The following is an 11,673-nucleotide window of genomic DNA, read 5'->3' on the forward strand; positions in this document are numbered from 1 at the left end:
GTCACCTGAAAGTGAGAACAGGCATTTGTATGGCACTTTTGTAGCCGGCATTGCAAGGTATTTACATGCCAGAGATGCTGAACATTCGTTTGCCCCTTCATGCCTCGGCCACCGTTCCAGAGGACGTGCTTCCATGCGGATGACACTTGTTAAAAATATAATGGGTTAAATAACGTGTGACTGAACTCCTTGGGGGAGAGCGGTGCGCCCCCTGCGCTGTTTCACCCGCACGCCGCCACAGATTCCCTGTTATAGCAGTCGCGGATGATGACCCAGCACAGGTTGCTCATTTTAAGAACACTTTCCCTGCAGATCTGACCAAACGCAAAGAAGGTACCAATCTGAGATTTCTAAAGATAGCTACAGTACTCCACCCAAGGTTTAAGAATCTGAAGTGCCTTCCAAAATCTGAGAGGGTTGAGGTGTGGAGCATGCTTTCAGAAGTCTTAAAAGAGCAATACTCCAATGTGGAAACTACAGATCCAAGCCACCGAAAGAGAAAATCAACCTTCTGCTGGTGGCATCTAACTCAGATGATGAAAGTGAACATGTGTTGGGCCACACTGCTTTGGATCGTTATTGAGCAGAACTCATCATCAGCATGGACACATTCTCTCCTGCAAATGTAAACAAACTTGTTTGTCTTAGCAATTGGCTGAGCAAGAAGTAAGACTGAGTGTACTTGTAGGCTCTAAAGTTTTACTTTGTTTTGTTTGAGAATGCAATTTTTTTGTACATAATTCTACATTTGTGAGTTCTACTTTCATGATAAAGAGATTGCACTATATTACTTGTATTAGGTGAAGTGAAAAACACTATTTCTTTTGTCTTTTTGTACAGTATAAATATTTGTCATAAAAAAGAAATATAAGTGAGCACTGTACACTTTGTATTCTGTGTTGTAAATGAAATAAATATATTTGAAAATGTAGAAAACATCCACAAATATTTAAATGGTATTCTATTATTTTTAAGTGCGTGATTACATTTTTTAATTGCTTGACAGCCCTAGTACTAACAGGATATTAACCATGTTGCGTCTGCAGCAAAACGCATTTTGGAGCCAGCCACTGGTAATAAAGTCAATTATAAATTATGGCAAGGACAGGGCCTTAATAAGAACAGTCACTTCACTGGGATGATCCCCAGGAAACTGATTTAGGCCCTGGCTGCACAAGACATGACTGTAGCTTTGTAACCAGTTTGTACCTCACACAGCAAATTTGATCTGCTAGTTGGATCATCCATTTCTCCAGACCACAGACATGCTGCAGCTGGGGGACATAGTCCACTAGGTCAATGTGGGAAGCCACAGACCATGATGCACACTGTGGAGGACTGCAAAATGGCAACTTCCTGGAGGTCTTCATGCCTTGAACATCACTGATAAGAAGGCTGAGGCTTAGCTGGATCGCATACACTAAATAAATAAAAGGAACCACACACAGCTGAGTTACGCCCCCACTCCAGCCTTCCTGGCTCACAAAGGTTGGGCAGCTCAGTTATCTTTTCTTATACATGCTTAAAGTAATACTCTATCCTGAGCCCCTCCACCTGCCTGAGAGGTCAACACTTTTACACCTAGCCTTGTGGCTCATGATCTGTATGAAGAACTTGGTTCCTGATGTTTTAGTTAAAACAAACAAACCAAAAACACAAAGAGTTAGATTCTCTCCTGTCTTCACTGCAATTCACACAATTTGAATGCATCAGCCATCTAAAAAAATCCTTCCCCCCAAGATTATAAGTCTAAATAAGACAGAATTTAAAGGACTGCACAGTCTAGAGTCAACCTAAATCTCAGATTTGGTTGCCCATCAGAAAATATGTTTCCTACCCCGCCGGCAAGTTGTCACTTCAGTCCCATGATGTGCTTTTGCTCTGAAACGTGACTGGCTAAAAATGGCATCTCCTTAGCTGGCCTGCTCTGTGTGTGTGTGTATTGGAATCAGAGCTGTGAGGGTCGTGACAAAAATGAGAAGGGGGAGGATTTGTTGCATTTTGCTCATCTTAACTCTGCAGAGCCAGCCCAGCTACAGGAGGGAGAGCTCAGGTCTATTCTGCATCATCATTGTTATTATTTATATGTATTAGCATAGTGCCCAGGAGCCCTAGTCATGGACAAAGATCTGTTGTGCTAGGCACTGTACAGTGATTAAACAAATGCAACATTAACAGAAAGAAAAGGAGTACTTGTGGCACCTTAGAGACTCACCAATTTATTTGAGCATAAGCAGAATTAATATCATATTGCCGCTATATAAATCCACACTACATTCATATCTTCAATACTGCGTGCAGATGTGGTCGCCCCATCTCAAAAAGATATCTTGGAAATGGAAAAGATACAGAAAGGGGCAACAAAAATTATTACGGGTATGGAACAGCTTCCTTACAAGAAGAGAGAAGACTGGGACTTTTCAGCTTGGAAAAGAGATGACTAAGGGGGTGAAAGTAAATACGGAAGTGTTATTTCTGCTTCTCATAACACAAGAACTAGAGGTCATCAAATGACATTAATAGGCAACAGGTTTAAAACAAACAAAAGGAAGTATTTCTTCACACAATGCACAGTCAACCTGTGGAACTCCTTGCCAGAGGAAGTTGTGAAAGCCAAGACTATAACAGGGTTTAAAAAAGAACTAGATAAGTTCATGAATTAGTCAGGATGAGCAGGGATGCAAAACCAAGCTCTGAAGTGTACCTCGCCTCTGTTTGCCAGAAGCTGGGAATGGGCCAACACTAGGTAAGGCGGAATTCTAGGCTACCCTAAGCTGTATGGTTATGACACTATCTGACCCCCCTGCTGGATCCCAAGGCCATAGAGCCCTTCAGCCAAATGGATGGTATTGAGATGGGGGACTATGACCTGTTCAAACAGGCTTTGCTGCTGAAGTTTGAACTGACCCCCGAGGCGTACAGGAAACGATTCCGGGGTGTACGCAAGACCCCAGGTGTCACTTAGAAGGAGGTCACCAATCTGCTGGGGGAATATCTCCGTAGGTGGGGGAAGGGCACAGGGGCCACTACCGCAGAGGAGGTGTGTAACCTGGTGGGGTTGGGGCAGCTGTATGACAGGTGTGTGCAGGGGTCTGGACACAGAGAATGGCCGACACCCTGTTTCCTGGCCACTGAGGGCCTGGGCCCTTCCCCCCTGCAAGGTGAGAGCTAAAGGGTTGGAGAACAAGGGAATCAGGTGAGCTCCTGGGCCGGGAAAGGAACAAAGCCCAGAGGAGGAGGGGCTGGAGGGAGTTTCAGTTTGGGGCTGGCTGGGACATGGAGTGAAGGGCAGACGTGGTTGTCTGGCTCACTGTCCCCCAAAATGGACCCAGCTGAGGGGTCCTGTTCTCTGCACCTACCAGCTCTGTTTTAGACCATGTTCCTGTCGTTTAATAAACCTCTGTTTTACTGGCTGGCTGAGAGTCACATCTGACTGCGAAGTTGGGGTGCAGGACCCTCTGGCTTCCCCAGGAGCCCCGCCAGAGCAGACTCGCTGTGGGAAGCGCACGGAGGGGCAGAGGATGCTGAATGCTCCGAGGTCAGACCCAGGAAGCTGTGTGAGCTGTGTGTCCTGCAGACAGTCTGCTCACAGACAGGAGACTTCCCCAGAGTCCTGACTGGCTTCATGGGGAGCAGTTCCAGAGCATCGCCTGGGGACTCCATGACAGCTATCAAATCCCCCCTCCCTCTTCTCTTCTGCAGACAAAATAACCACAGTTCCCTCAGCCTCTCCCCATAAGTCACGTGCCCCAGCTCCCTACTCATTTTCATTGCCCTCCGCTGGACTCTCTCCAATTTGTCCGCATCCTTTCTGTAGTGGGGGCCCAAAACTGGACACAATACTCCAGATGAGGCCCTCACCAGTGCTGAATAGAGGGGAATAATCACTTCCCTCCATCTGTGGGCAATGCTCCTACTAATGCAGCCCAATATGCTGTTAGCCTTTTTGGCAACACGGGCACACTGCTGACTCACCTCCAGCTTCTCATCTGCTGTAACCCCAGGTCCTTTTCTGCAGGTCCTTTTCACCAGTTCCTTATCCACCTTTCAATTCTCAGATTAAAGCCCATCTTCTCCAATTGAACTAATAATTTCCCAATTGTATCAAATGCCTCACTGACATCCAGGTAGATTAGATCATTGGTTCTCAAACTGGGGGTCACAACCCGGTTAAGTGGGGGGGTCACGAGCCCTGACCCCAGCACGCGGCTGTAAGTTGCGAGCCCCGACCCCTGCACCAGGCTGTCAGCCCTGACCCCTGTGTGGAGCTGTGGGGCTACGAGCCCCAACCCGGGCACACGGCTGTGGGTCCCGACCCCTGTGCTAGGCTGTGAGCCCTGACCCCGGTGTGCGGCTGTGAGTCCCGACCCCGACCCCTGCGCCGGGCTGTGAGCCACGACCCCAGTGTGCAGCTGTGAGTCCTGACCCCAACCCCTGGGCCGGGCTGTGAGCCCCAACCCCGACAGGGAATCGTGGTTGCGAGCCCCAACTCCAACCCCCACACAGGGCTGCAAGCCCAGACCCCAACCCTGGCCAGGAGCGGGGCTGTGATCCCTGAGTCCGACTGCCACATGGGGTTGCAAATGCTGACCCCAACCAGGAGTGGGGCTGTGAGCCCTGAGCTGGGGCCTCCAGGACGCTGTGAGCCCCGACCCCTGTACTGGGGTTGTCAGGCAGAGCTCAGCCATGTTGAGGGTTATCAGCCGGGAGCACACACAGGGTTGTCAGCCCCGAGCCCCGCCACCCGCTGTGTTTTAGTCTTAATTTAAAAGCAGTGAGTAAAGGTAAATTCATTTTAAGCCATAGGGTTTAAATTTAGTATTTAACATAGTGTTAAATATCAAAAATGTGTTTTTAATTTTTAAGGGGGGGGGGTCGCACTCAGAGGCTTGGTGTTCGAAAGGGGTCACCAATACAAAAAGTTTGAGAACCACTGGATTAGATCTACTGCATTTCCTTTGTCTAAACCCTCAGTTATCTTCGCAGAGAAACAGATCAGGTTGGCCTGGCAGGACCTACCGATTGTAAAACCAGGTTGTATTTTATCCCAGTTACCGTTCACCTCTTTGTCCTTCATTACTTTCTCACTCAAAATTTGTCCGAAGACCCTGCAGACAGTTGAGGTCAAATTAAAAGGCCTGTAGATACCTGGACCATGTTTTTTTCCATTTCTTAAAAATAGGAACTATATTAGCAATTCTCCACTCCCCCGCCCCGAGTTTACAGAGCCATCAGAAATCCTTGCTATTGGGCTTGCAATTCCATGTGCCAGTCCCCTTACTATGCATGGATAGAGCTTATGGGGTGCTAGGGGCTGCAGTGAGTGGGGTGGGAGGACCCAGTAGGGGGCACTTGCCCCTTCTAGTCTGTGCTGGCCCCAGCATAGTGCTCAATTTGTGCTATTTTGGGGGTTGTAAATCTAAGTTTCTGAGCGCTTGTCACTAAGGAGCCCATGTGCAGTGCAGCCTGGTCATAGAATCATAGAATATCAGGATTGGAAGGGACCTCAGGAGGTCATCTAGTCCAACCCCCTGCAGGGCCAATCCCCAATTTTTGCCCCAGATCCCTAAATGGCCCCCTCAAGGATTGAACTCACAACCCTGGGTTTAGCAGGCCAATGCTCAAACCACTGAGCTATCCCTCCCCCAAGGCTCCCTGGCCCAGCTCCCCACGCTCTGTGCAGCGCAGTGCAACTAGATGTAGGATTCTTCACTTGTCCTAATCTACTGTGCTGTGTGGCTGTTAAAGAGCTGCTCCGTCCCACCCCAGAGGTGGCTGCATCTCAGTGCTGGGCAAAGGATCCCTGTCTAAATAGCCCCTGCACCCCACCCCAGAGGTGGCTACATCTCAACCCCAGGGATGAACTGAGTGACTGGAATACAAGTGACTCTAGTCCTGGGAGTGACCAGGGCTGCTGGGCCTCTTGCCAGGGAGGTGGGCAAGGCCTCAGCAGAGATTGGGGCCCTGGGGTGGTGCAAGGCCGGGGCCGAGATTCTTCTGGCCGTGGGAGCCCAGTGACTCAGTCAGTGCCCCGCTCCCAGCCAGCCCTCCCCATTCACCGAGCCCTTCGTGCCAGCCATGTCGCTCTGAGTCGCACTAGGTGCCACTCGGTAGGTCACCTACAATCACACGGTTTCTTTTCGGTGCCTCGACTGCGCAGCGGGTAATGAGCAGTGGATAACGGATTCTCCAGGCCAGGACTACAGACCTGCTCCCCCGCTGTGCCAGGGATGCCCCGCTGGTCCCATCTCTGCCCCAAGAGCCTCCCCCCGCAGTCCCTGGCAGAGAAGGGATTGCCCCACTGCCAGGGCCCAGCAGGCCTATGTGTGACATGAGTTTGGGGGTCTCAACCCCGTCCCTAGGGGGATGGGTCCATGCTCTGACGGGCATTAGCTGACAGCCAAGGACTGGCCAAGAGTGCCCTCCCCGCCTTCTCGGGCAGGGCAAGGGGTGGAGTACAGAGTGATCTGCTGTGGGGCCCAGGCCCTCAGTCTCTGGGGCTGGCAGCACTGCCCCAGCGATGAACCTCCCCCAGGGGCAGGGAGCAGCTGCCGGGTCCAAAGCATCCCAGCAAACACTGGCCATTCGGCACCAGCCAGGGGAAGGTCTCGCAGAACCGTGTGTGGGGAGATGGGAGCTGAACACGGACCCCTCTCCAAACTCCCAGCAGCCCCCAGAGCCTCGTCCCTGTGATCCCTCTAACGCCATGGGCACAGGGACCCTCAGCCAGCATCCCCATAGGATTCCCCAACAGTGGGGAACCCAGCCCCTTACCTGGCTGGCCCCTCCCACGGCCTTGACGCTGGCCCCAGTTCAGCCCAGTTCCCCCACTCTGCAGGGCACTGGAGAAGCCTCCACTGGCAGCTTTGCTGCTGGCATTCTGTGGCAGCTCCTGCCGAGGCCCCAGGGCCCAGGCCGGGCAGTGCTGCCCTCCCAGGGCACTGGCTGTACCGGAGAGGCAGTGCGGCTGCAGGAAACGCCCCCCACCCCCTCGAGCCGGGCTCCATGGGGCCAGGATTCAGGCCTGGGGAGCTTTGGGCCTTGTGGAGGGGACTCCAGCACTGGGGAAAGGGCCAGCTCGACTGCCCCAGAGCCCAAGGCTTGCATCACACCCCCATCCCCCACGCCAACGGCCCTGCCCTGAAGGGACCCATCTAGGGGCAGAGCGGAGCTCAGGCTCTGTAGCCCCAGCGTGCCGGTCCCACAGCCGGCAGGCAACGCGGGTGCTGTCCCAACAGGAACTGGACTGAGCCCCTCTCCACAGCCACCCCCACTGTCAGACACTGCTCCCCTGGGACAGATTCGAACCCGTGCCCCAGAAAGGAGAGACGCCCCCTACCCCCGCCAGCCCAGAATATTATTATTCATCTTATACAGCACTGTCCAGCAAAACACTTCCCAAAGGAGGTCAGTGTCATCATCCCCACTATACACATGGGGAAACTGAGGCAGAGGGCAGGGAAGGGATTTGCTCAAGATCACCCAGTGGCAGAGTAAGACATAGACTTCCAGTCTGCTGCATCCCAGTTCAGTGCTTTACCCACTAGACCACACTGCCTCCCTTGAATCATAGAATCATAGAATATCAGGGTTGGAAGGGACCTCAGGAGGTCATTTAGTCCAACCCCCTGCTCAAAGCAGGACCAATCCCCAATTAAATCATCCCAGCCAGGGCTTTGTCAAGCCTGACCTTAAAAACTTCTAAGGAAGGAGATTCTACCACCTCCCTAGGTAATGCATTCCAGTGTTTCACCACCCTCCTAGTGAAAAAGTTTTTCCTAATATCCAACCTAAACCCTCCCCCACTGCAACGTGAGACCATTACTCCTTGGCCTGTCATCTTCTAAAAGAAGACTCTGTGGCCATAGCTTGGGAGCGGCTTTCCCTCCACGCACTGCCAGGGGGAGCCAGGAGATGTTTAGTATTGTCTGTCCCAAGTGTGGGGAGGCACGAGCCACCCCGGGTCCCACACAGGTGCCTCTGTCCAGATGGCAAGAAGGCCGAGCGGGCCCATCAGCTTTGGTGCCCCTCTTGCGCCCCAACACTCAGAAGTCACTAGTCAGGCCTCAAAATCATGAGATTTGCTAAAAAATCACAAGATTTTAAGATTTGTTTGCATTCTGGCATGGCTGTGTTTGGAAGGTGCGAGGTCTGGGGCTTCTCCTCCACGCCGAGGGTGGGCACTTTATCTAACGAAAGTGAAGATTCTTCGTTACTGATCCCATTCCAACTCACCCACCCACCCACGGCTGGGCTCACCATGCAGTGATGGGCGTTGGCAACGCTGGCCATTTAAGGGTTAAAGTGTGACAGGGCGTTGGTCTACCTTGGCACTAGAAGGGCAGCAGGAAGAGCAGCAGCCCCACAATTGAGCTGCCTTGGAAATTTGGGGGGGTGCATGGAACCCTTATGTTTTCACCCCTTGCAAAAAATTTTCAAAAGCCAAAAATGTATATGTGTGTGTGTGTGTGTGTGTGTAGTTTTTTCCATCCCTTCCCATCCACTTTCCAGTAGATGAGAAAAGGACAAAGGGCAGAGAAATGGGGGAGGGAGGGGTAATTTTTCGAAGGCTTTTTTAAAATTGCTCATCAAAAACCTGAAATGTTTAGAAAGAAGCAAATTTTGTCTACAACACTGTCAAGAAAAAGGACAATTTACCAACAAAAAAGCTCAGGCTTTAGTTTAAAGAGGAGCGAAAGAAGCAGGGCTGAAATAGGTACAGAATATAATGAAAGGGGGGGGGTGCTCCTATTTGCCCCCCCTTCACCTGCCCCAGTGTTGCAAGAGCAATGGGACGCTCTGTGAAAGCAAATGTCAAGGGAAGTTACATAATTAGCCAGGGGAACTCACTGCCACTAGATGTCACGGACATTGCGAGCCTGGCAGGATTCAGACAAGGGGGGTGGGGGGTGAGGGAGCAATGGTGTCAGGACAGAATTTAGAAAACAGGGCACAAGGCCACTGCTGACTGTCAGGATGAGGGGGATATGCCCCTCTTCCCCCCCTCCCCCGACTGGTTATGTCATCATTAGCCACTAGAGGGGGTTCTTGCACCTTCCTCTGAAGTAGCTGGTGCTGGGGCGGCTGGCCCCATTGATCTGGTTTGGGGAAGGAGGCAGCAGGGAGAGGGCGGGGTACTGGGCTAGATGGGTCCTGTGACGCTAGCAGACCAGGTGTCAGCTCATGCCCAGGCCCTTAGGCCTCACTAAATACTGACAAATGCAGAGCTTGACCCAGCCTGTGTGTTAGCCGTGTGACAACAGCTGCCGATCAGCATGTGTGGAGTGTTTCGACTTGTGGAATTGCTTGCAGGATTGATCTCTCCCATAACCTCTGTAGCCCATGGTATAAAGTTAGAATGAACGTTTGCATCGTAAACCTCTGTAACTGCTCCACACCACTGAGTTTGCAAGGCAGCTTACGTCCACCTAACGCTGCATCTACACTAAAATTTGGCTCCCGCTGATGTAACTCACCTGCTTTGCCGACTTAATCATGCCACTTCCCCCAGTGAGCGTAGTTAGGTCAATGCAGTGTCAGTGTACATACTGCGTTGCTTACATCGACTGTCCCACAATGCCCCACAGTGACAGTACAATCGATACCACACACCACAGACACAAGGAGCCAGGTGTACACACACACAAGTGCTGTAACTACTGTGGCGGCTGCACGCAGGGCGATTTGATTTTGTAGTGTAGCCATGGCCTGTGTAACTCCCTCAACAGGGGAGAAGCATGAATTAGTGTAAAGTGCTGGGCCTGCCCATCGAAACCAAACGAGCCATTGCGAAATATCCTTACTGATTGCCTCTCTTGTTAGATATTTTACTGCGCATGTGTGTGTGTGTGTGTTCTCTCTGTGTGCTGCCCCAGCTCTGTGCAGACAGCCAGCACAGCAGACCTTGAGTGAACCGCCCAATGACCACAAGATCCGTTAAGGGACGAAGGCACCCGGCCAGGTTTATTGTTGACAAGGCATGCTAATAGCACCTGGCAGACTCTACGAGGATACTAAGACATGTATGCCTGTGACAATGGACGCAGCTCAGTGAATGGCAGGACTTTCCATTTCCCCCTTGGCTGGACCAACACATTCTCTCAGAGATACCCTGATACAAACAAGCTGCCCCTCTGACTTAGATACTGCCCTCTGACCTGGCTAGTTATTGTCCACTTTTTTGTACATGTTGGTTTGATTAAAACATTTGTATTTATTATGTTGCTATTTGACCTTATCTTTTAGGAGGGCTCAGTGTGTTCCTGTTATCCTTGGGGAATGTTTTTGTGCCATTCTTGATATTGTGGTTTTTGTACCACGCTTCTGGAATGTGTTTGTGTGAGTCCTTTGTGCCGAGCAGTGTCCAGGACTGCGCGTTTCTGCACCATCAGGGCTGGGCTCACCAGATTCTGGGAACGTGCAAGTGGGCAGGGCCTGACGTTTGCTCACAGCAGGGAGAGGGGATACTGGGCTGGATGGACCCTGTAGGAATCAGCCAGGCTGAGTTTCCTGCAGAGCAGAGGGAGGTGAGTGGGCCTCGTTAGATGCAGCCTGGGAGGGCTGGCTGTGGTGAGGGGGGTCTCAGGCTTTGGGGGGGTTCTCTGCAACAGGCTGTCTCTGTGACTGATGCTGATCACACTACGCTGCCCCCTTCTTAAAGCCCAGCCCAGCCCAGCCCAGCCCAGCAGCTGGAGCCCACCCAGTAATTAGAAATGAGATTTAATTTCAGGCAACAAAATGCCACGAAAGGCTTTGGGCTGCGCGGTAAGATGATAAGCAGCATCACACGGGCTGGTTGCATAATTGTGAACTTGGCTCAGGCCGGTCGCCTTCCCCGCCCCCCCGCCCAGCCCTGGAGGTTGGGGGCCGACTCTGAGGAGGGCTGGGGGACGAGATGCTGGGTCCCTGCCCGGGAGAAGGGGTGTGCGCTGGGCATCATTCTGGGATCGCTCAGCCCCCAGCATGGCCAGGCCCAGGGCAGGGGGCACTGGGCTGCAGTCCATACCCACAAGGGATGGGCAGGTTGGGGACAGGGCTAGCTCAGCCTGGGTTTGGTGAACTCCGATCTTTGACCTGGCACTGACCTGGCACTGGTCTCTCACTGTCTCCAGCTGGTGGGGGGTGGGGTTGCTGATGGCGCTAACTCCCACGCCCAGTGACTACAGAGGCAGGACGAGTCTCCGAGCTGAGCCGGGGGAGCAGGGTGCGGGAAGGGTAGGAGAATGGGGCTCTCTCACAGCCCCTCCTTGTCTCCTTTCTCCCTCCAACGAGGGGGGGGTTGGGGACACTGCCACTGCACCCCCAGCTGTTGGCACAGGCTAGAGGGTGCCAGAGGGGAGGCCTGGCCTGGCTGGCGGGACGAGCCTACACAGCTGCTCACACAATGCAGGTGCCAGCCAGGGCCCCAAGGGCTGGGGGCCAGCAGCAGCCGGGGTGGCGGGACCCTGGGGCAGCTCTAGGCACAGGAGGATGGAGGAGGTGGGGGTTGGGGCAAAGGCCAGGCCCTAGAGGGGGACCAAGGAGGCAGGTGTTCTGTCCCACATCTGAGCGGGAAGCAGGGGCTAGTGGTTAGAGCAGGGGCTGGGATGCAGAGGGCTGGGTTCCAGTGTTGATTCTGGGAGGGGCAAGGGCTGGGTGGGTATGGTTCCCTCTGGCGGCCAGCCTGGGGGCTGG

The sequence above is a fragment of the Eretmochelys imbricata genome, chromosome 20 (assembly GCF_965152235.1).
Source record: "Eretmochelys imbricata isolate rEreImb1 chromosome 20, rEreImb1.hap1, whole genome shotgun sequence".
In the NCBI taxonomy this organism is placed as follows: Eukaryota; Metazoa; Chordata; order Testudines; family Cheloniidae; genus Eretmochelys; species Eretmochelys imbricata.